Source organism: Balaenoptera physalus, assembly GCF_965194825.1.
Source record: "Balaenoptera physalus genome assembly, chromosome: X".
Classification (NCBI taxonomy): domain Eukaryota; kingdom Metazoa; phylum Chordata; class Mammalia; order Artiodactyla; family Balaenopteridae; genus Balaenoptera; species Balaenoptera physalus.
Window position 1 is genome coordinate 8,581,562 of NC_138903.1, and position 20,003 is coordinate 8,601,564.

Consider the following 20,003-nt stretch of genomic DNA (forward strand, 5'->3'; position numbering starts at 1 on the left):
TATTCATCCCTCCCTTCCCTCCCTCGAGCCCATGGCAGCCACTAATCTTTTCACTGTCTTCATAGTTTTGCCTTTTCCAGAATGTCATATAGTTGGAATCATACAGTACGTAGTCTTTTCTGATTGACTTCTTTCACTTAGTAATGTGCATTTAAGGTTCCCCCATGTCTTTTCCTGGATCGATGGATCATTTCTTTTTAGTGCTGAATAATACTGTGTTGTCTGGATATACCACAGTTTATTTATCCATTCACCTACTGAAGGACATCTTGGTGGCTTCCAGGTTTTGGCAAGTATGAATAAAGCTGCTATAAACATCCATGCGCAGGTTTCTGTGGGGACATAAATTTTTGACTCCTTTGGGTAAATGCTGGATGGTATTGCTGAATGGTATGTAAAGAGTATGTATACTTTTGTAAGAAACCACTAAACTGTCTTCCAAAGTGGCTGCACCATTTTGCATTTCCACCAGCGATGAGTGAGAGTTCCTGTTGCTCCACTTCCTCACCAGCATTTGGTGTTGTCAGTGTTCTGCATTTTGGCCCTTCTAATAGGTATGGGGTGATATCTCTTTATTGTTTTAATTTCCATTTCCCGATGACACATGATGTAGAGCTTCTTTTCATATGTTTATGTGCCATCTTTATGTCTTCTTTGGTGAGGTGTCTGTGAAGGTCTTTGGCCCATTTTAAAATCAGGTTACTCAAGTTGTTTATTATTGTTCAGTTTTAAGAGTTCTCTCTATATTTTGGACAGCAATCAGATGGATCTTTCGCAAATATTTTCTCCTAGTCCATGTCTTGTCATGGCATTCTCTTGACATTGCCTCGTGCAGAGCAGAAAATTTTAATGTTAATGAAGTCCAGTGTGTCACTTATTTCTTTCATGGAATGTGCCTTTGGTGTTGAACCTAAAAAGTCATCACTATACCCAAGATCATCCAGGTTTTCTCCTCTGTTATCTTCTAGGAGTTTTATAGTTTTTCATTTTACATTTAGGTCTATGATCCATTTTGAGTTAATTTTTATAAATGGTGTAAGTTTTGTGTCTAGGTTCATTTTTCTTCACATGTGGATGTCTAGTCGTTCTAGTACCATTTGTTGAAAGGACTACATTTGCTCCATTGTGTAGCCTCTGCTCCTTTGTCAAAGATCAGTTGACTATATTTGTGAGTCTATTTCTGGGCTCTCTATTCTGTTCCACTGATCTATTTGTCTATTCTCTTGCCGACACCACACTGTCTTGATGACTGTCATTTTATACTAAGTCTTGAAGTCAGGTAGTGTCTGTCCTCCAACTCTGTTCTCTTCCTTGAATATTGTGTTAGCTATTCTGGGTATTTTGCCTCCTCATATAAACTTTATTTACTTTTTCACATAAACTTTAGAATCAGTTTGTCAGTATCCACAAAATAACTTGCTGGACCTTGTATCATTTCAAAACACAAGTTACAACATGGTGTATATATTTTCTTTCCCAAAGATATAATTATACTTGCATGAAAGGTGAACGTAGATTTTTGTGCTGATACAAGGCTGGTAAAACTTTCTTGAATATTCATACAAGACATCTCTAGTTAACACAATTAGCCATAAATTTTTAATGGGTTCCATGGACAGTTAATTCATCTAATCAGCTGAAAATACGTTTAGCAGAATGTGCTATGCCATAATTGTTACTCCTGAAGGTACAGCTGGTCACCTTCAAGCCCTTGATGTTTTAAGAAGCTATTTAGAGAAGATCTAAGGCAAGTGGTTCTCAAAGTGTGGCCCTGGCCACAGCATTGGTACCACCTGGAAACTTGTTAGAAATAAAGTTCTTGAAGTTCATCCCAGACTTTCTAAATCAGAAATGCTGGGGATGGAGCCCAGAAATCTGTGTTTTAACAAGCCCTCCAAGCGTTTTTGATGCACACTGAAGTTTGAGAATCAGTTCTCTAAGGAAAGAGTATGAAACTTACAGTGATCTGAGTTTGTTTCTTCTTATGCCTTATTGTAATATCTGCACCAAGCTTGCAGAATGAGAGCTTGGTAGAAAGAAAATACCCCAAATAACAAAAGAACATCAATCTTTGAAATGATGCATCAAAACAGAACATGATAAAATGACATCATAAAACCTCATGACTGAGCCCAGAGTGATGTAGAAGAGTCTTTAATTCACAATGTGAAGGAGGTCTAGACTAAAACTTAGATGTTTCTATTGAAAAAGAAAGTGGTGTTTATGGATAATTAAATACAATAAGTCCCCTACGTACGAACCTGCAAGTTGCGAACTTTCAAAGATGCAAACATGCGTTTGCATGTCCAATCACGTAAGTTAGTTCACGTGTCTGGCGTATATTGTCACGTGTGTACATCCTCTACAAGTGGAACTGAACTCATTCGTATGTAGGGGACTTACTGTATTATGATTGGTTAATTAAAAAAGACATTTTAGGAACTGCTAAGGCGTTTTGAGGGGTGGCTAAGGCAGATGCATGCTACCCTTCTAGAGGAGAGTTGCAAATGGTTTAGCTCTTCAGTGGGACCCAACCCAAGATCCCAGTCTGAAGCACTAAACGGTTGATGTCTTCATCACAGTTGGGAAGGATTAAAGAACACCAGCCGTACTCTCAGCCTTGACCCACCAGAGGGTGAGAGGGATGATAGAGGTTAGAGGGCATTTCTGAGTAAGCTTAGAACGTGGTATGTCATTAAAATGAAACTCAAGACTCCAGAGATTCCAGCTCTGCTAATGTGCACCAGGTATTTAGGCTTTCATGATATTCTTTCAGGTACCTTTGAAATAGAAGCAGAACAACACAAAATCACCTTTTCAGCCCTTCCTGGCCACAGGATTGAATAGACCTCATTGACTCTTGGTTCCCCAATATTTCTCATATATATGTCTGTCCTTGTATGTTAATGAATGTCTTTAATTAATGCCGAATTTTGTTCACAAGTCTGAATCCCTCCTAAGGGACTTAAGCCCTTCAAGACTAGGGCATCCTACTCTCCTCAGCATCTAATACACAATAAATGTTACTGAAGGAAAGGAGTGAATGAATGCATAAAGGCTAAAGATTAAGATTAGGAATTAGGATCTTAGGGAAACTCTATGAGGTAGTGAGTTTTCACCATTGAAAACAAATTTTAAAAACTTAGAAACTGTGTGGTAGAAATCTTTTGGGGAGTTTCTGGCCACAAGCTATCCTCTCCCTTTGAGAACTGTCCTCAAGAGTGCAAACGTTTGTCCTGGTGATCACTGCTTTATTCCAGCATCTGGTCGAATAGGCACTTAATACATATTGGTTGGAATATTGGATATATATATGGATGACCCTCTAGCAGCCTCGATTATGACATGTGACCATGCCCACTCTGGCTAAAATTGACTGGATCAGGTTTGTACACTTGACCCAATGGGCCAATGAGATTTTCTCCTGGGAACTTAATTTGGTACTAAAGGACAGATGAGCTCTGAGTGTTCTTGGAATAGTAGTATGTATGTATGTATGTATGTGTTGGCTGCGTTGGGTCTTCGTTGCTGCACGCGGGCTTTCTCTAGTTGTGGCGAGCGGGGGCTACTCTTCGTTGTGGTGCACGGGCTTCTCATTGTGGTGGCTTCTCCTGTTGCGGAGCACGGGCTCTAGGCACGCGGGCTTCAGTAGTTGTGGCGCATGGACTTCAGTAGTTGTGGCTCGCGGGCTCTAGAGCGCAGGCTCAGTAGTTGTGGCGCAGGGGCTTAGTTGCTCTGCGGCATGTGGGATCTTCCCGGACCAGGGCTTGAACCCATGTCCCCTGCACTGGCAGGCGGATTCTTAACCACTGTGCCACCAGGGAAGCCCAGAATGGTAGTATTTAAGTTGAGGGTCTTGTCAGGTTAGCCATATTCTGCTACATGGATGGAGAAGCAAGAAAAGCCAATCAACACGGATATGCAGGCATGTACACGTGTGCATACACACACATACACATACACACCCCTCAGCCTTTTTTTTTGACCTCCTTTCTGGTTCTTGTTTATATTCCCTCCCTGAGGCCCAACTTCATCCCTTCCTTTGGTTCTATAAGACACCCGTATCCTTAAAATAAATCCTTCTCCTGCCTAAACCACCTGGATTTTTGCCACATGCAACCAAGAACTACTAGCAAATACATTGTCACCACAATTCATTTTCCTTCTCTGCTATTTCAACATTTGGAAGATTTAAAAATCACCCTAGTAAATATTTGTCTTAATTTGAAGCAATTTCCATTTCCCTGGACTTTAGCTATTTTGAAATGCCTACTTGGCCCCCTTCTACTGTTTGAAAAGCAAAGCAAAGGCAACCATGAGCATCAGCTGATGTGAACTCTTAAGCTCTCTGTGTAAATTATGCCTTTGAAACGCTTGGAATCTTCCTGGGAAACCATTTCCCAGCAGGAGAAGAAAAGCTAACAGGTTTCAGAAATAAACTTGAAATATTACTCATTGCTATGGAAAAGTACAGCTTAGAAGTACCAAAAGAAATGAAAACAAGTGAGTTATCTGTAGTGTCAGGACTCACAATAGTCAAGAGTGGAGACCCAGAGCCAGATGGCTTATTGATACGTTGCAGCCATGCAACTGGAGGGCACACATTGTAAAACTAGCATCTGGGTCTTTGCTTTGTCCCCTCAGCTCCTAGCATAGGGTCTCACCTGAGAAGATGCTCCGTATATGTTAGCTGAAAAAAGACTGAGTGATGAAATAAAGGGTAGTGATTAAGTCTGAAGATCAGACTCAGAGGGAAATTGTGTGACCGTGGGTGTGTTACTCGTCCATGTCTTGGCTTCCATAACTGTAAAATGGGGATGAGAACAGAGCCAACGGTTCCAGAGATTGCTTCCTGATCTCCACTTTCCTGATTAAGAAAGAACTAGCAACACTCATGCAGCACTAGTTCTGCAGTGGGTTCCAGAGATTATTCCTAGGGCCCCAGCCCAAAGCCCTTCTTGCAGTACAAGGACCCTGCTTGTGCTCAATGGAGACAATGTAGACAGAAGTTCCTGGCACACAATAGTTTTCCAAGCCACGGCTCTATGAATGAACATTAGTAAGTGCTTCATTAAGTCAACACATGTTTATGGAATTCCTAATGCTGAGAAGTTGCTAAGCAGGTTCTGGAGTCTCTTTTATCAGGTAGTTGCTATGTGCCTTCAGCCTCAGTTTCCTTATTTGTAAAGTGGTAACGATAATTTCACCCACCTCATGGGAATGCATGAAAGATACATGAAATGATGAATATAAAGCACCAGTGAGGTGCCTGGCACGGAGGAAGAGGTCAGTAATGTTACCCATGGAAATGGGATTGATTCTGTGCTAGGTGCTAGGACACAAAAATAAATACAACAGACTTGGGCTCTGACCTGATGGAGCTTGTAGAGGAAAGGGGAAGGCAGACATTTAAGCAAGGTTAAAGGCAGCACAAGAATACCCTGAGAGAGGAGCACAGGACACCAGGGGGCAAACAGCTGGGACACCAAAACCAGCCTTGAGGAGGGAGGGTGGAGGGGACAGAGAGGTAGCCTCGGAGACAGTGTGCTGAAAACCAGTTGGCCAAGGACCAACTTGCTGAGAGCTAATTGCCCAATGGACAAGTCACCTAATGCCTAGCGGCTGATTCATCAAAGTTTAAAAGTCTACTTACAAAACACTTTAAGAATATTCTTCTTGAGTCTAGTCAATTGCTGTATTTTCCCTAGACACAGTAACTTGTCGAAAGGTCTGGGTTATAGGGTGGTTTTGACTTCATGAATATATTTTCCATTAATATTTGTGGAAAACCATGCTAGTGAAGTTCTTTATTGAATATATTAATAATTATGAATATTTTATATTATGAATATATTGAATATATTCCAAAACAGTTATTCAGTGTTTTTATTTACCATAGTTAAGAAGAATATGATCCTAAAAATCAAGTATTTCATTAAATATATTCAAGAAGACTATCCCTTAAAGGAAGGTTTCAGACAATGAGTAACTTTGGCGAATTCAATCAGTTGGTCATTTGGCAAATCAATCATTTTGCAAATTGATCCTTCACTTAATTGCATTTAAACAAATTGATCATTTGGTGTGTTGGGCATTTGGCTAGTTGGCCATCGCTTCTTTCAGACTCTCTTTATCTGTGCATCTGTCATTCACACACAGACAGCAACGCATGTAGTTGTGTTGTCTCCTTGTCCCCAAGTGATAAATCCACATGATATTATACACAATGGACAACTGAAAGAGGGAATTGCCCAACAAGAAAGCAAGTGCAGCAACGAAATGAAAAGTGATATGAAATGCAAATCACACGTAAATGGAATTTCAGAAGAGAAAGCTGACTGCGGAAATACTGGTGCTGCCACCATTTAAGAGACTTGAGATAAGCAGCCAGAGAAACCTAGTGAAGGGGAACAGAGCAACGTAAATGAGCAAAGTGGTTGTGATGAAAAGGATGAAGATGTCCCAGAGGAAGTGATGCTGGCAAAAAAAGTTCACTGAAGGAACTCTCAGAGGTAGTTCATGATATTGAAGGGACAAAGGATAGAATGTTAGAAGCAGGTCCACGTTTAAAAAGGAGTATGACAGTTTTCCAAGGTGTAGAAAAGATACTCCATCGTGAGTGAAATGGTTTACAAACAAGTAAAACACTTTGATTCTTAATGTTTCTAACGTTTTATTAGAATTACAGTGTACCAAATAAATAATCGTTTTGCTGTGTTTTATTTCCCTATGCATTTATAACGGACAATAAGAGTTTTAATAGTTTGGCACACTTTGTAATTGACAGTACAATCATCGTTGTCCCATTGATGGTTAGGTTCACTTGGCACAGTTCCAGCTTGCACGGTCATTTATGGTCCTGCGCCGCCACGCAAAGGAGCACTGCCTGTGCATCAGATTAGGCAGAAGGGGGATAAAACCTAGGGCTGTTGTCTGTCTTGCATTCCCTTTGATGTTCCCACTTCAAGAAATATACAAAATTCAAATATTTGGCATTATAAAGCCTGACTTCTGGGCAATTTCAGAGCAGTGGAATGAACACCTTTCCTTTCCTCTCTCTGGCGGCTAATTCAAATGAAACAGGTGGTGAGGAACAGAGTACTGTACTTGTGGCAGATGAGAGAGAAGTTTGATGGCATCTGGAAGGATGTTATCTGATAGCTGATGGTGATTTTCCTCCCAAGCGTCAGGATTGCCCGTCGGTGGAGCCGAGCGGTGCTCTACACACAGTCAAGAACAATTTTCTCCTTCAGTGATCTTTTCCAAAAGGGTTCTCACTGAGGAGTTATTTTTACTGCTGAATACTACTCAGCAGTAAAAAAGAATGAAATTTTGCCATTTGCAGCAACATGGGTGGACGTGGAAGGCATTATGCTAAGTGAAATAATTCAGACAAAGACAAATACTGTGTGCTATCATTTATGTGTGGAATCTAAGAAATACAACAAACTAGTGAATATAATGAAAAAGAAGCAGACTCACAGTTATAGAGAACAAACTAGCGGTTCCCGGTGGGGAGAGGGAAGGGGGAGGGGCAAGAAAGGGGGAGGGGATTAAGAGGTACAAACTATTAGGTATAAAATAAGCTACAAGGATATATTGTATAGCATGGGGAATATAGTCAATATTTTATAACTCTAAAGGGAGGCTAACCTTTAAAAATTATGAATTGCTATATTGTACACCTGTAACATATATTGTACAGCAACTTTACTTCAATTAAAAAAATTGTAAAGAATATGAGACGCTTCTCTAAAGTGTCTGCCAGCTCTAAAACGCAATGGTTTCAGACTCACCTCAACTCTGTAACTTAGGAGGAAAAAAAGTTACAAAAATTTATTTTTAATATTATTTTAAAATGCCCTGAAGAAACGGAACAGATAAAAGGTCAATTTAGGGTTGGAGAAGGAAGTAGTAAGTCCAAAAGTTAGGGGTATGTTGCAAGAGAATCTCCATGGGCTGACTTGATTACTGTATAGCCTAGTTTCCTTTCCCCAGCGCGCCCAAATGGTTCAGATGAATTAAGCACTTTAAGACTTGGCTCTTACAAATACAATAAATAATACAATTTACTGCTTTTGGGGACAAATGGAAGAAGCAGAGTTGGCATAATGACTCAGCCTTAGTGTCTCCTACTCCTGACCCCAAGAGGAACACCCAGCGTTATGTCTGTATAACGTGGATGATACCAGTTGGGAGGCAATTCTCCATGACTATTCCCACGTTTCCACAGGGTCCAGCTTTTCTGAGCAAAGGTCTCAGAAGCTGAGATAGCATCTCCCTAATGTCGGAGAGATTTGGAGCCTGACCTCAGCGCCATTTGCTTTGTGATCAGGGTAAGGAAGCTAGAGACACCCGCCCAACCCCCAGACGGATGAGATTTGCTTCCTGAGTCATCTTTCTGTTTTTCGGAGGGCACGATGGGCAGATGTGCCGGCAGGCTATAGAAGCTTCGGGTCTCCTAATTTGGGGGCTCTTCTTAGAGGCTGCAGCCCTGTTGCATGCACAGGTAACATTTGGCTTTCATTCCATCACCCCATGGGGATGAGGGTTTGGGAAACTGGTGCTAGGACGCTGCTCTGGCTGGTTTTGCCTTGAGTAATAAATTGTTCTCCAGTTCTGAAAGCCTCGTGCCTCCCATCAGATCAAATAGAATAAGGTCTCAGACTTTTCAGAGTTGCTGACTTCACATTATGTACCGGGTAGAGTTATTATGGGTATTAAATTAGATATATAAGCATGGAAGAGCTAAAAAAATGGTTTCTTTTAACTTCCCTGCTATGATCTGAATGTTTGTGTCCCCCCCAAATTCATATGTTGAAATCCTAATCCCCAATGGGATGGTATTAGCAGGTGGGGCCTTTGGGAGGTGATTAGGTCATGGGGGTGGAGCCCTCATGGATGGGATTAAGGTTCCTGTAAAAGAGGCCCCAGAGAGCTCCCTCGCCCCTTCCACCAGGTGAGAACACAGCTGAAGTCAGCAGTCTGCAACCTGGAAGAGGCCCTCCCCAACCTGATCATCCTGGCACCCTGATCTTGGACTTCCAGGCTCCAGTGAGAAGTCAATTTCTGTTGTTTATAAGCCACCTAGTCTGTGGTATTTTGTTACAGCAGCCCAAATGGATTGAGACATTCCCTAAGGATAGATTAATAGTTGCTAACAAATATTAGGTCTTATTATGGGGCAGACACCGTGTTATGCATTTTCCATGCCCTTTCTAATCTAATTCTCAGAACAATACTATGAGGCAAGTAAACCACTACCTGCACTTCTTTAGAGGAGGACACTAGGCTCAGAGAATTGAATGAGCTTGTTCAAAGTTACAGGGCTTTTTTTTTTTTTTTGTGGCTGCATTGGGTCTTCGTTGCTGCGCGCGGGCTTTCTCTAGTTGCGGCGAGCGGGGGCTACTCTTTGTTGAGGTGCGCGGGCTTCTCATTGCGGTGGCTTCTCTTGTTGGGGAGCACGGGCTCTAGGCGCGCGGGCTTCAGTAGTTGTGGCTCACGGGCTGTGGAGTACAGGCTCAGTAGTTGTGGCGCAGGGGCTTAGTTGCTCCGCGGCATGTGGGATCTTCCCGGACCAGGGCTCGAACCTGTGTCCCCTGCATTGGCAGGCAGATTCTTAACCACTGCGCCACCAGGGAAGTCCCAAAGTTGCAAGGCTTGTCAGTGGCAAAACAGGAATTCAACTGCCCTGAGAAGGCAGACCTAAGTCAGAAACCTCTACACTCTCCTGTTGCTCTGGACAAAGTGTCTGATTTTCCCGTATTAAACTTAAGATTGCAAGAGAACCAGCCTAGCCATTCGATGCCACCTTATTTAGTAATTTATTTCCTCTTGTGCACGTGGGCATTTCCTTACCTAGAATCTGGTCTGTGAAGTTAATAGGGGTGTAAATCCCTCAGAATCACCATCTGTGGGCCTCCCTGTTAGCAGGTGACACTAAGCTTCTAAGGGCTAATTCCAACAAGAGAGTCTGTTAAAAACTCTCCAGGGCCCTCGCGAAGCTACCAACACTCATGACCGACCATGCGCCTTGGAAAATCGACTTGTTCCCATGAAGTCTCATGATAAGCCCTCTGCCTTTGAAGGTTAGGAAAACCTGCTTTATATGGCCTGGGTCAAAGCAGAGAGGGAGAAAGAGAGAGAGAAAGTGAAAAAGAAGAAGACAGAAAAAGTGAGAACATGAAACAGAAAGAAAGGGAGAGAGGAGGAAAGGCAAGACAGAAAGGAGGGAGGGAGGGAGGGATCTGACAGGAGAGTAAATCAACAGAGCCAGGGAAAGTCTGCACTGACTGAGGATTCGAGGAAATGGACCAGGGGACAGCAAATTAGGAAATGCATAATGCATAGAGAATGCAATTTCTGGAGCAGTCCTAGATCAAAGATCCCACAGAAGGGCCTGGAATCCATAAGTTTACTTTTAGTGCCAGAAAATGTTTCAGAAAAGCCTGCAAAAAGGCCTGGGAAATTTTCTTTTAGGATCACATTTACCCCAAAGGAGTCAGCCAAATGTTTTCTATAGCACCAGGCAAGATTTCTTCTAGACCCCTCCTCTGCCAGAAGATTCTTCTTCTGTCAAATAACACCCAGTATGAAGAGAAAATGGGCAAGAGAGAGATCACCGTGGGGAAAGGGGAGTGGGTGGACATTCTTGAAAAATAGCCCAAGCAGAGGAAAACACCGAGTGATTGGGAGTTACAGGGAACTGAAATACTCTCATGAGAAAGAAAGTAGCTGTGTTTGTTAATTTTTTGCATTTCTGTTATGCCTTGGGGACCAGGAGTAGGAGGTTATGGCTGCCCCCAATTATCTCTGTTTCTTATAAACTGTGACCCAATCTGCTCTATTAAACTGCTCATCTGAATTGCAGACAAGAGATTTTGCAGATGATGATAGGCATTGAAAAGTCCAGGTCATGTTTACATGGAATCTTTGTTTCAAGATCCCTTTATTTGCATACAGTGTGGTAGATATAATGACAGAGTCGTGCTGTGGTGATGTTTGCTAGAGAGTTTGCCAGTATATCATCACAGTCTCCAAATCATCGAGGTACGGATGGGTGACAAACACCTACCCTTGGCCAAAGAGAGAAATGCAAGGCATGGCTATTTACATTTCCACGGTTCTCACTGAGAAGCGTGAGTCACATCAGATTTCTGCAGTGTATTAGTTTCCACTGGCTTCTGTAACAAAATACCACAAATCTAGTGGCTTAATGCACCACAGATTTAGTATCTTACGGTTCTGGAGGTCACAAGTCTCAAATAGGTCCACGGGGCTGCATACCTCCTGGAGGCTCTATGGGACAATCTCTTTCTTTACCTTTTCCAGCTTCTGGAGGCTGCTCACTTTCCTTGCCTCGTGGTTCCTTTGTCCATCTTCAAAAGCAACAGTGAAGCATCTTCTCTCCTCTCTGAACTCTGCTTCCATCCTTACATCTTTCTCTCTCTCCCCCCCCCCCCACCTCCACCTCCACGGGCCCCTATGATTATATTGAGCCCACTTGAATAATCCAGGATAATCTCCCCATGTCAAGATCCTTAACTTCATTACATCTGCAAAGTCCCTTTTGCCACGTTAGGTAAGATAGTCAGAGGTTCAGGGGATTAGGATGTGGACATCTTTGGGGTCATTATTCAGCCTATCATGTGTGGTCTTTACGTAAGAGCAGCTTGTTAAAATATAAGGTATATGAACATATGTATCAATTAAAGCCATATATATGTATTAAGGTCCCATATATTTGATGCAAAAATATATATCTTCTTTAGCACTTATTATAACTGGTTTAATGTCATTTGGGCCTTGGTTCTCCAACTGAAAGGCAAGTGAAATGTAGTCCAGATAACAGAGGTGTTCTGTATTATGTTTTCCTAGTTTCTTGACCTGCAATTTATTAGCTAAGAAATCCTCTGTCCACATGCCTGGATGGAAGAATGGTGGCAGGGTCCTCGGTTGTGGATATTGACCTACAGATATCTAAGTATTGGCATACAGATATTCAAATATCGACATACAGAACTAGACTTGGTTCTAAATATTGATATGCATCTAGATATTGACATATAGAACTTTCAATAACAGCAATACAAATATAACATCTATCTGTAATTGATCACCCATTCACTTGGAACTGGACTGGGTGTTTTCCACACATATCTCATTTATTACTTACCAGAACTTTGTGAAGCTGGTATAACTACATTGATTTTACATGTGGGGCAACTGAGGGTCCGAGAGAATAAGTAACTTGCTCAAGGCCAAAAACATGTTAGTTGCAATCTTGAGGGAGGCACTTACTGTTCTTTCTGAAGAGTGTATGTGAGGAACGCCCCATTCCCAACACACAAACACAAACACAAATGCCTGTGTTCTTTCATTTGGCTGACATATTGTAGATGTTTGGGAAATTTGAGTTCCCTCATTTTTAAATTTATTTCTTTTAATTTAAAAAATTTATTCAAGTATAGTTGATTTACAATGTTGTGTTAATTTCTGCTGTACAGAAATTGCCATTATGGTTTATCCCAGGATATTGAATATAGTTCCCCGTGCTCTACAGTAGGACCTTGTTGTTTATCCATTCTATATATAATAGTTGGCATCTGCTAATCTCAAACTCCCAATCTATCCCCCCCATCTTTTTAGAGGCATGTGCAAGATCAGATCAGAATGAGAGTTAACCAGTCAAATTTTGAAGATACAAAACATCTGAACATGAGATACTTGAAACGTAGTTCATCTTCATTACTTCCTTCTTTATTTTCATTTCATTTTGGCTCAGTCAGTTCTTGTAGCTGAAATGGCTTAATGGTCATTACTGTTGTATAAATTTGCTACTAAATTTATTTCCTCCGTTGTTCCTCACAGATGGTGGGAACCTCCCCTCATTGCCTTTCCTTTTTCCACCTACTAGGAAAATCTCTCTCTGAACATGCCACTGGCCCATATTAAACATATTGATTTCAAAGAAATAGCTTGAAGGTCCCACCAGTTGGGTGACAGTAAACAGTGGGGAGTGGGGCTTTGCTGGTTCACGTCAGGGGCTGGGTTTGTGGTCTTAGATCTTATTCAGCTCAAATCCCAGGGATCATCAATAACAATGATGAGGATAAAATAGCCTCAAGAAATACAGATGAAAAAGGAGTAGAGGCCTGCTTAGTGAGTTTCTCTCAAAGTTCCAGGAAAATTGATAATCCCTAGGGGAGTGCGTCCATGGAGAGCAATTCTGAAAGAAATGTCAGGCCTCTGTTTAGACTGGCTGCTTGGGAGGAAGAGAAGAGGCTCGCGATGGGGGGAGGGGGTGAAGTAGGGATGCTCATTCAAAGCAAGATGCTCTTAGGTTCCCAATCAGCATTCCAACGTTTTCATAAACAGAGTCGTGTGTTTGTGCACCAGTGTCCTCCTGCCTGGACAGTCCTTCAGGTGCACTTTTGTTTGATCTTCTGCATCTTTGCAAATCATCTCTAATTTCATTTAAAATATAACCAAATGGGGGCTAAGAGAGTCCACCCATCATCTCCTTTTCACTCCCAGAGACCAGTTCTTACTCCAGGTCATCATGAGAACCAGGGCCATGTGATCTGAGTCCTACCTGCCTTCCTCTGGCGATCAGGCCAAAGTCTTGTCACGGATATTCTAATTTATATTATTGTTCATCTTATACACAGTCACCCAAAAATGTCCTCCTAGGTCCTTTCCTCACATTGTAGTGAAAGGAGCACCGGACTTGGAGTCGAAAGATTTGGGTCCAAGACTTGATATTCTACTTACTAGTCATGGGACCTCCCTGAACCTCAGTGTTCTTATTAAAATGGGGAAAATAATACCTACCAGGAAGCACTGTCATGAAAATTAAATGCAGTTGTTGTGAAAGCTGGAGATAAAGTATTTAGTGTAATACAGATGTAAATATCTGTTACATCAGGAAGCAGTAGGCAGTTTGGGGGACCCATAACATTAAAAGTAATTACTGTGGAGAGAGTCCCTAGAATGACGAAGGGCCACAGTTTCACAGAGAACAATAAGACACCAGAGAATTGTTTTAGAGCCATAAAAACTCTTGGAGTATCCCACAAGTTACAGATAACATTGCAGCACTAAATGTTACCTGCACTTCGTAGGTGACAACGCTGGTTCTGGAAGCCAGGTCTTCTGATTCCCACTTGAATTCTTGCTCTGTGATAAGACAGAATTCCAAAGGACTAACACAGAGTGCCTTAAACGATCCTCTTAATATACCTACAAATGGTCGTATATGTGAACACCTAAATAAATTGTGATTCAGTGTAAGGTAAAGCTTTGGAAAAAGACAAGAGCTAAGGGTTTATAGACTCAGAACGCATTCCTAAGGAATGGGAATTAATATATTAGTTCATTAAGCAAATTTTATTTGAATTTTTGCTTTAATCGTGGAACCATGTTGAAGCTGTCCAAGATGTACGCCACATTACAGGAGACGTAGCTCTTGAAGAACTCACAATCTAAGGGGGTGGTGGGGTTGTGAGTGATGAGGAGGGATGAGACATGCACCATATCGATTAGAAAAGCACCATGTTGGGGAAGACATTTGATGAGGCCCTGGAGGATGGGCAGGGCTTTCTCGAATAGAATTAAGAGCTAAGAGTAGTCCATTGCATGCAGATGGAAGAGTTGCCTGGGTGGGGAGAGCAAGCAGAGCAGCTGGGGTTTTATTTTTCTGGGAGGTAAGGAAAAGAAATACAATAGTTCAAAGCATCCTGTGTTGTGGATATGTGAACCACATCTAAAATACTCCCTCTTATCACCATTTCTATTTGTTATTATGAATTCAAAGTCTTGTAGAAAATGTATACTATAAATGTGACATTCTGTGGCAACCACACATTCTGAGTGCCTGGCATGTTTGGCCCTCTTCCTGTTGCTGGTTCCTGTGAGACTCTTCTCCTCTCTTCTATATGGTCTCAATGGGGCTCTTTGTCAATTACCGGAGAGGGAACATAAACCAAGCTTGACCCCTCATGGGACATTACAGTAGACGTGGTGATTGGTTAAAAGATGGGCATGGGGACCATACCAGACTAATCAGAATAATTTTTAACCGGAGATCTTAGGAAAGATCAATGTTTGTTCTTCACTTTGCTAGAATAGAAGGATGTAAATCTTGACTGGCACGTAGAGCGAGCGTGACAAAGATTCTCTCCTTGAGCAAACTTTAGTCTCCTCTGAGCCCTCTTCTCAACTGGGCCTCAACCTTGGCCTTCTGTCTTCATCCTTTCCTTGCTGGCCTGCATAGCCCAGTCTTAGCAAAAATCCTGCTAAGTCTGTTTATTGAGAATCTCACCACCCCCCGCCCCCCACTTGATTTCTGATCACCTTTGATATATGATCAAGTTTCTCATCCCTCTACCCTGTGTGTCTCTAATGAGTAATTTTGCACCCACTGACTCCCTCACCCTGCTTTCTAGCTATAAATCCTCACTCGTCCTTGTTGTATTAGGAGTTCAGCCTAATCTCTCTCCTCTACTGCAATAGTATTGAATAAAGTCTTCCTTATAATGTTAACAAGTGTCAGAATAATTTTTTTCTTTAAAAGGGACTAACAGAACTCATTGGAGCTGAGAGATGGGGAAGCAAAGAACCGACCACATTTGAGACCCTGTGCCTGAAGCCAGATGCACGCATGGACTTGCCAGTTATATGAGCCAGTTATCACCCTTTTACTTAACCTAGATGGCGCTGGGTTTCTCTCACTTGCCGTGGAAAATGCCCTAATAAATACAACTTCTTATTCCTCTTAGGAAGATAGACATAGACTAACTGAGTAAAATAGTATTAAAGATAGAAATCCAAGAATGTCCAGATTTTCCCCAGGCCCTCCTTCTCATGGCAATGGGAATAGCAGTTGGTATTTCTTATGGGTGTTTTGTCCTTTCCAAAAAATTAACATTTTTAAAACTTCTGTTGTAAGGCAGACACTATGCTAGACATTTTCATATAGGCATTTTTATTTAATCCTGCCTCTCAAAGAAGTCCTTATTACACCTAATACACAGATAAGACAACTGAGGTCCAAAGTTTTAATGAATCTTGGACTGTCTCCTTCAAATCACACAGTCTTTCTTCCACAGCTCTCTAAATATCCTTTGACAAGGAATTCTTTACATAGTTTTTTCCCTCTGCTTTAAAAAAATTGTGGTGAAAATTTACCAAGCATTTTACGTTGTTTCTTGATTAGTTTCTTCACACTCAAGCAAATATGCTGGAAAAGAATGAAACAATCTTAAATCTATCATACTTAGTTTCTGTCCTTTCTTTAAAAACAATATAATATTTACCTAATAGCAGGAAGGGAAGCCTCAATGGATCAAGATATGAAACACTCCCTGGAAACACTCTGGGATGCCTCTAGGCTTTTACTGCTTGATTGCCTTGATGTGAAAGCAGCCCAAAATGTAGACGTTTCCACAACACAGGAACAGTGTTTCCCAGCTGTCTCATGAAAGCACTCTTACTGACTCTCAAACCAGACAAAGTTTCTGTTTCATGGGTTTTTCTTTTTAAACCAAAAAAACTTTTGACTTCTCTGGAAAGGAGACAACCATTTTGAGCCTCTCATGAAATCCCTTGAATCCTCAAGGCACGATAAATTTCACAATTGGATACCAAATGATGTTCCCAATCTTAAATCAGAAAGAAGTTACTTATTTTTAATCTAGCTGGGTTTCTAAAAAGATGGGTATCTAATTCATTCTCCTTTGAGCCAAAATGTTTTTTAAAAGTCTTTTCATAGTTTCCCTCTAGAAGAAAAATATTCATATTTGTTACTTTACAAGAAATATTCTTCTTGTTTTCGTAAGTGACATCTAGACAGAGAGCAGAATCTGGCATCGTTGTTAGCATTGCCAGATAGTTTCTTTGGCTTGAGACTGTGAGTAAAATGTTGTTCAAATGGCAGTGCAGGTTGTTAAACTTCTGAGGAAGTCTTCTAGTTCATTCTTTTTTTTTTTTTTTTTTTTTTTAAGAGCAGGTGATATACAAGCTGGCTTTTTATTTTTATTTTTATTTATTTAAACACTATTTTATTTATTTATGGCTGTGTTGGGTCTTCGTTTCTGTGTGAGGGCTTTCTCTAGTTGTGGCAAGTGGGGGCCACTCTTCATCGCGGTGCGCGGGGCCTCTCATTATCGCGGCCTCTCCAGACGCGCAGGCTCAGTAATTGTGGCTCACGGGCCTAGTTGCTCCGCGGCATGTGGGATCCTCCCAGACCAGGGCTCGAACCCGTGTCCCCTGCATTGGCAGGCAGATTCTCAACCACTGCGCCACCAGGGAAGCCCCCTCTAGTTCATTCTTGAAGGGCTGAACACAGCATTTAGTGTGGTGCCTTACATGTATTACAGACTCAATAAATGAACAACCAGAATGCAATAAATTGTGGGTTGGGATATCTCACTTTCACTAAGAGCAGGAAGAAGGATAGAGAAAAAGTGAGTAAACAAAGAGATCATCAGAAAGACTTACTTTATTTGCGGCACATGGACTCTTAGTTGTGGCATGCATGCGGGATCTAGTTCCCTGACCAGGGATCGAACCTGGGCCCCCTGCATTGGGAGCAAGGAGTCTTACCCACTGGACTGCATGCCGCAACTAAGACCTGGCACAGCCAAAAAATAAATAAATTTTAAAAAATAAAATAAATACATATATATTAAAAAAAAAACCTACTACTTAAAAAAAAAGACTTTGATTGTAATCTCAAGAAATAATTTCAAGTACACGGTATCACAAAATCTGGCATCATTAACCCATCTGTGGCATTGTGTGGGTTGTTTACAACTGGTTTTGTTTTCTTGAAAAAACAAAGCAGTACAAATTTAAGCCGAACAAGCCTTTTGCAAACATGAATATTTTCCAGTAATAATGTAGTATGAAAGTTTCAAACCATGGAAATGTAATATTCAAAATTGTTTACATCTCTCTTTTCCTCCCCTTCCCCTCTACCCCTTCCATCCTTTGCAAAGTAAAAAAAAAGTGTAAAAGCATGTTTTAAGCATGTTTCAGTATTTGTCAATTCTAGAGATAAACCCGGGACCCATGAATCACTCCAATATGCAGTTCCAACATGAAACAACCAAACCCACCCCTCCCTTAAAAAACACACACACACACACACACAACTATTTTTAATAGCAGTTTTAGGTTCACAGCAAAACTGATTGGAAATTATAGAAAGCTCCCACATACCCCCTGCTTCCATACGTGGACAGCCTCCTTGACATTCCCACCAGAGTGGTATATTTGTTACAATTGATGAACCTATATTGACACATCATCAGCAGCCAAACTCCATAGTTTACATTAGGGTTCACTCTCGGTGTGGTATAGTCTATGGTTTTGACAAATATATAATGACACGTATCTACCTTTATAATATCATACAGACTGTTTTCCCTGCCCTAAAAGTCCTCTGTGTCCTGCCTGTTCATCGCTCCCTTCCCCACTAGGCCCTGGAAACCACTGATCTTCTTACTGTCTTCATAGTTTTGCCTTCTCCAGAATGCCTTATAGCTAATTCCCTTTTAAAGTATTGCTCAGAATCACAATAATGAATACAATTGTTTGATGGGTATATGTAAAACCAAAAATCACTTATATTTCTCTGCTTGCTGAAGGTTACCGTCATATTGGATAGGTTAACCACTTTGAGCGGCGGGGGGGGGGGTTAAGTCTTTTTAAAAATTTATTTGATTGAAATATAGTTGATTTACAATGTTGTGTTAATGTCTGCTGTACAGCAAAGTGATTCAGTTACACATATATATACATTCTTTTTCATATTCTTTCCCATTATGGTTTATCACAGGATATTGAATGTAGTTCCCTACACAGTAGGACCTTGTTGTTTACTCTATACATAACAGTTTGCATCTGTTAATCCCAAACTCCCAATCCATCCCTCCCTGGTCGGGGTGGGGTGGTGGTTAAGTCTTAAACCCTCATTTCTGCTTCCAAAAGTAAGACACAGTTGGTTTAGAAATTAATGTCTAATTCAGGAATGTAAGATTTTTTTAATAAGAGGAAAAAAATCAACTAATGTTATTAATTAAAGAGATGGAGCAATATATAATCACATCAATAGATGTATATAAGGCTTTTAATAAAATGCAATATTCATGATAAAAATCTTGGTAAACAAGGAATAGAACAAAACTTCCTTTACATTTTGTAAAGAATAATTACAAAGAGATTATAGCAAATTTCACACATAATGATGACTTGTTAAATGTATTCCTTTTAAAATCATGTGTAAGAAAATTTCTTGCTGTCAATAGTTCTATTCATCATTGTATTAGAGATACTGGCCAGGAAAATTACTATAGGAATTGAAAAAAGAACTCTCATTATTCACAGATAATATGATTATCTACATAGAAAACTCCAGGTCATTTTCAGATAAGTGTTTGGAAATGCTGAATACAAGATAAACGCACAAAATTAATGCTGTTTCATTTCACCAGTAACAGAAAAGGAAAACAATTATTTCAAAATTTTAAAGTATTTAGGGATAATTTTCACAGAGCTTTATGGAAATAATAAAGAGTTGTTGAATGTCATTAAAGAGGATTAAAAAATAGAGAGTCATATTCAGAGAAATGAACACATGTATTAGTTATCTCTTGGTGCATAACAAATTATCCCACACTTAGTATAAGTGGTATAAAAATAAGAGGTATAAAAACAAACATTTATTTTCTCACAGTTCCTGTAGTTCAGGTACTCAGGAGCAGATTAGCTGTGTGGTTCTGGCTCGGGTCTTTTGTGAGGTTGCAATCAAGATGTCAGTTGGGGGAATGTAGTGTGATCTGGGAGCTTGACTGGGGGTAGAGGATCCACTTCTAAGCTCACTTACATGGCTGTTTGCAGGAGGCATCAGTCCCTAACTGGCTGTTGGCTGGAGGCATCAGTTGCTCACCACACGGGTCTTTCCAAGTGGCAACCTGACAGCTGGCTTCCCCGGGAGAGAG

General features: G+C 40.9%; 1 long non-coding RNA gene across 1 annotated transcript; it reads left to right on the forward strand.

Moving 5' to 3' along the window:
- The first annotated feature begins 12,442 nt into the window (after positions 1–12,442).
- On the forward strand, positions 12,443–17,672 carry LOC309652686. Its single transcript, XR_014258887.1, has 2 exons — positions 12,443–13,161; positions 13,222–17,672. It is a non-coding gene; the product is annotated as an uncharacterized lncRNA (long non-coding RNA).
- The last annotated feature ends 2,331 nt before the right edge of the window (positions 17,673–20,003 follow it).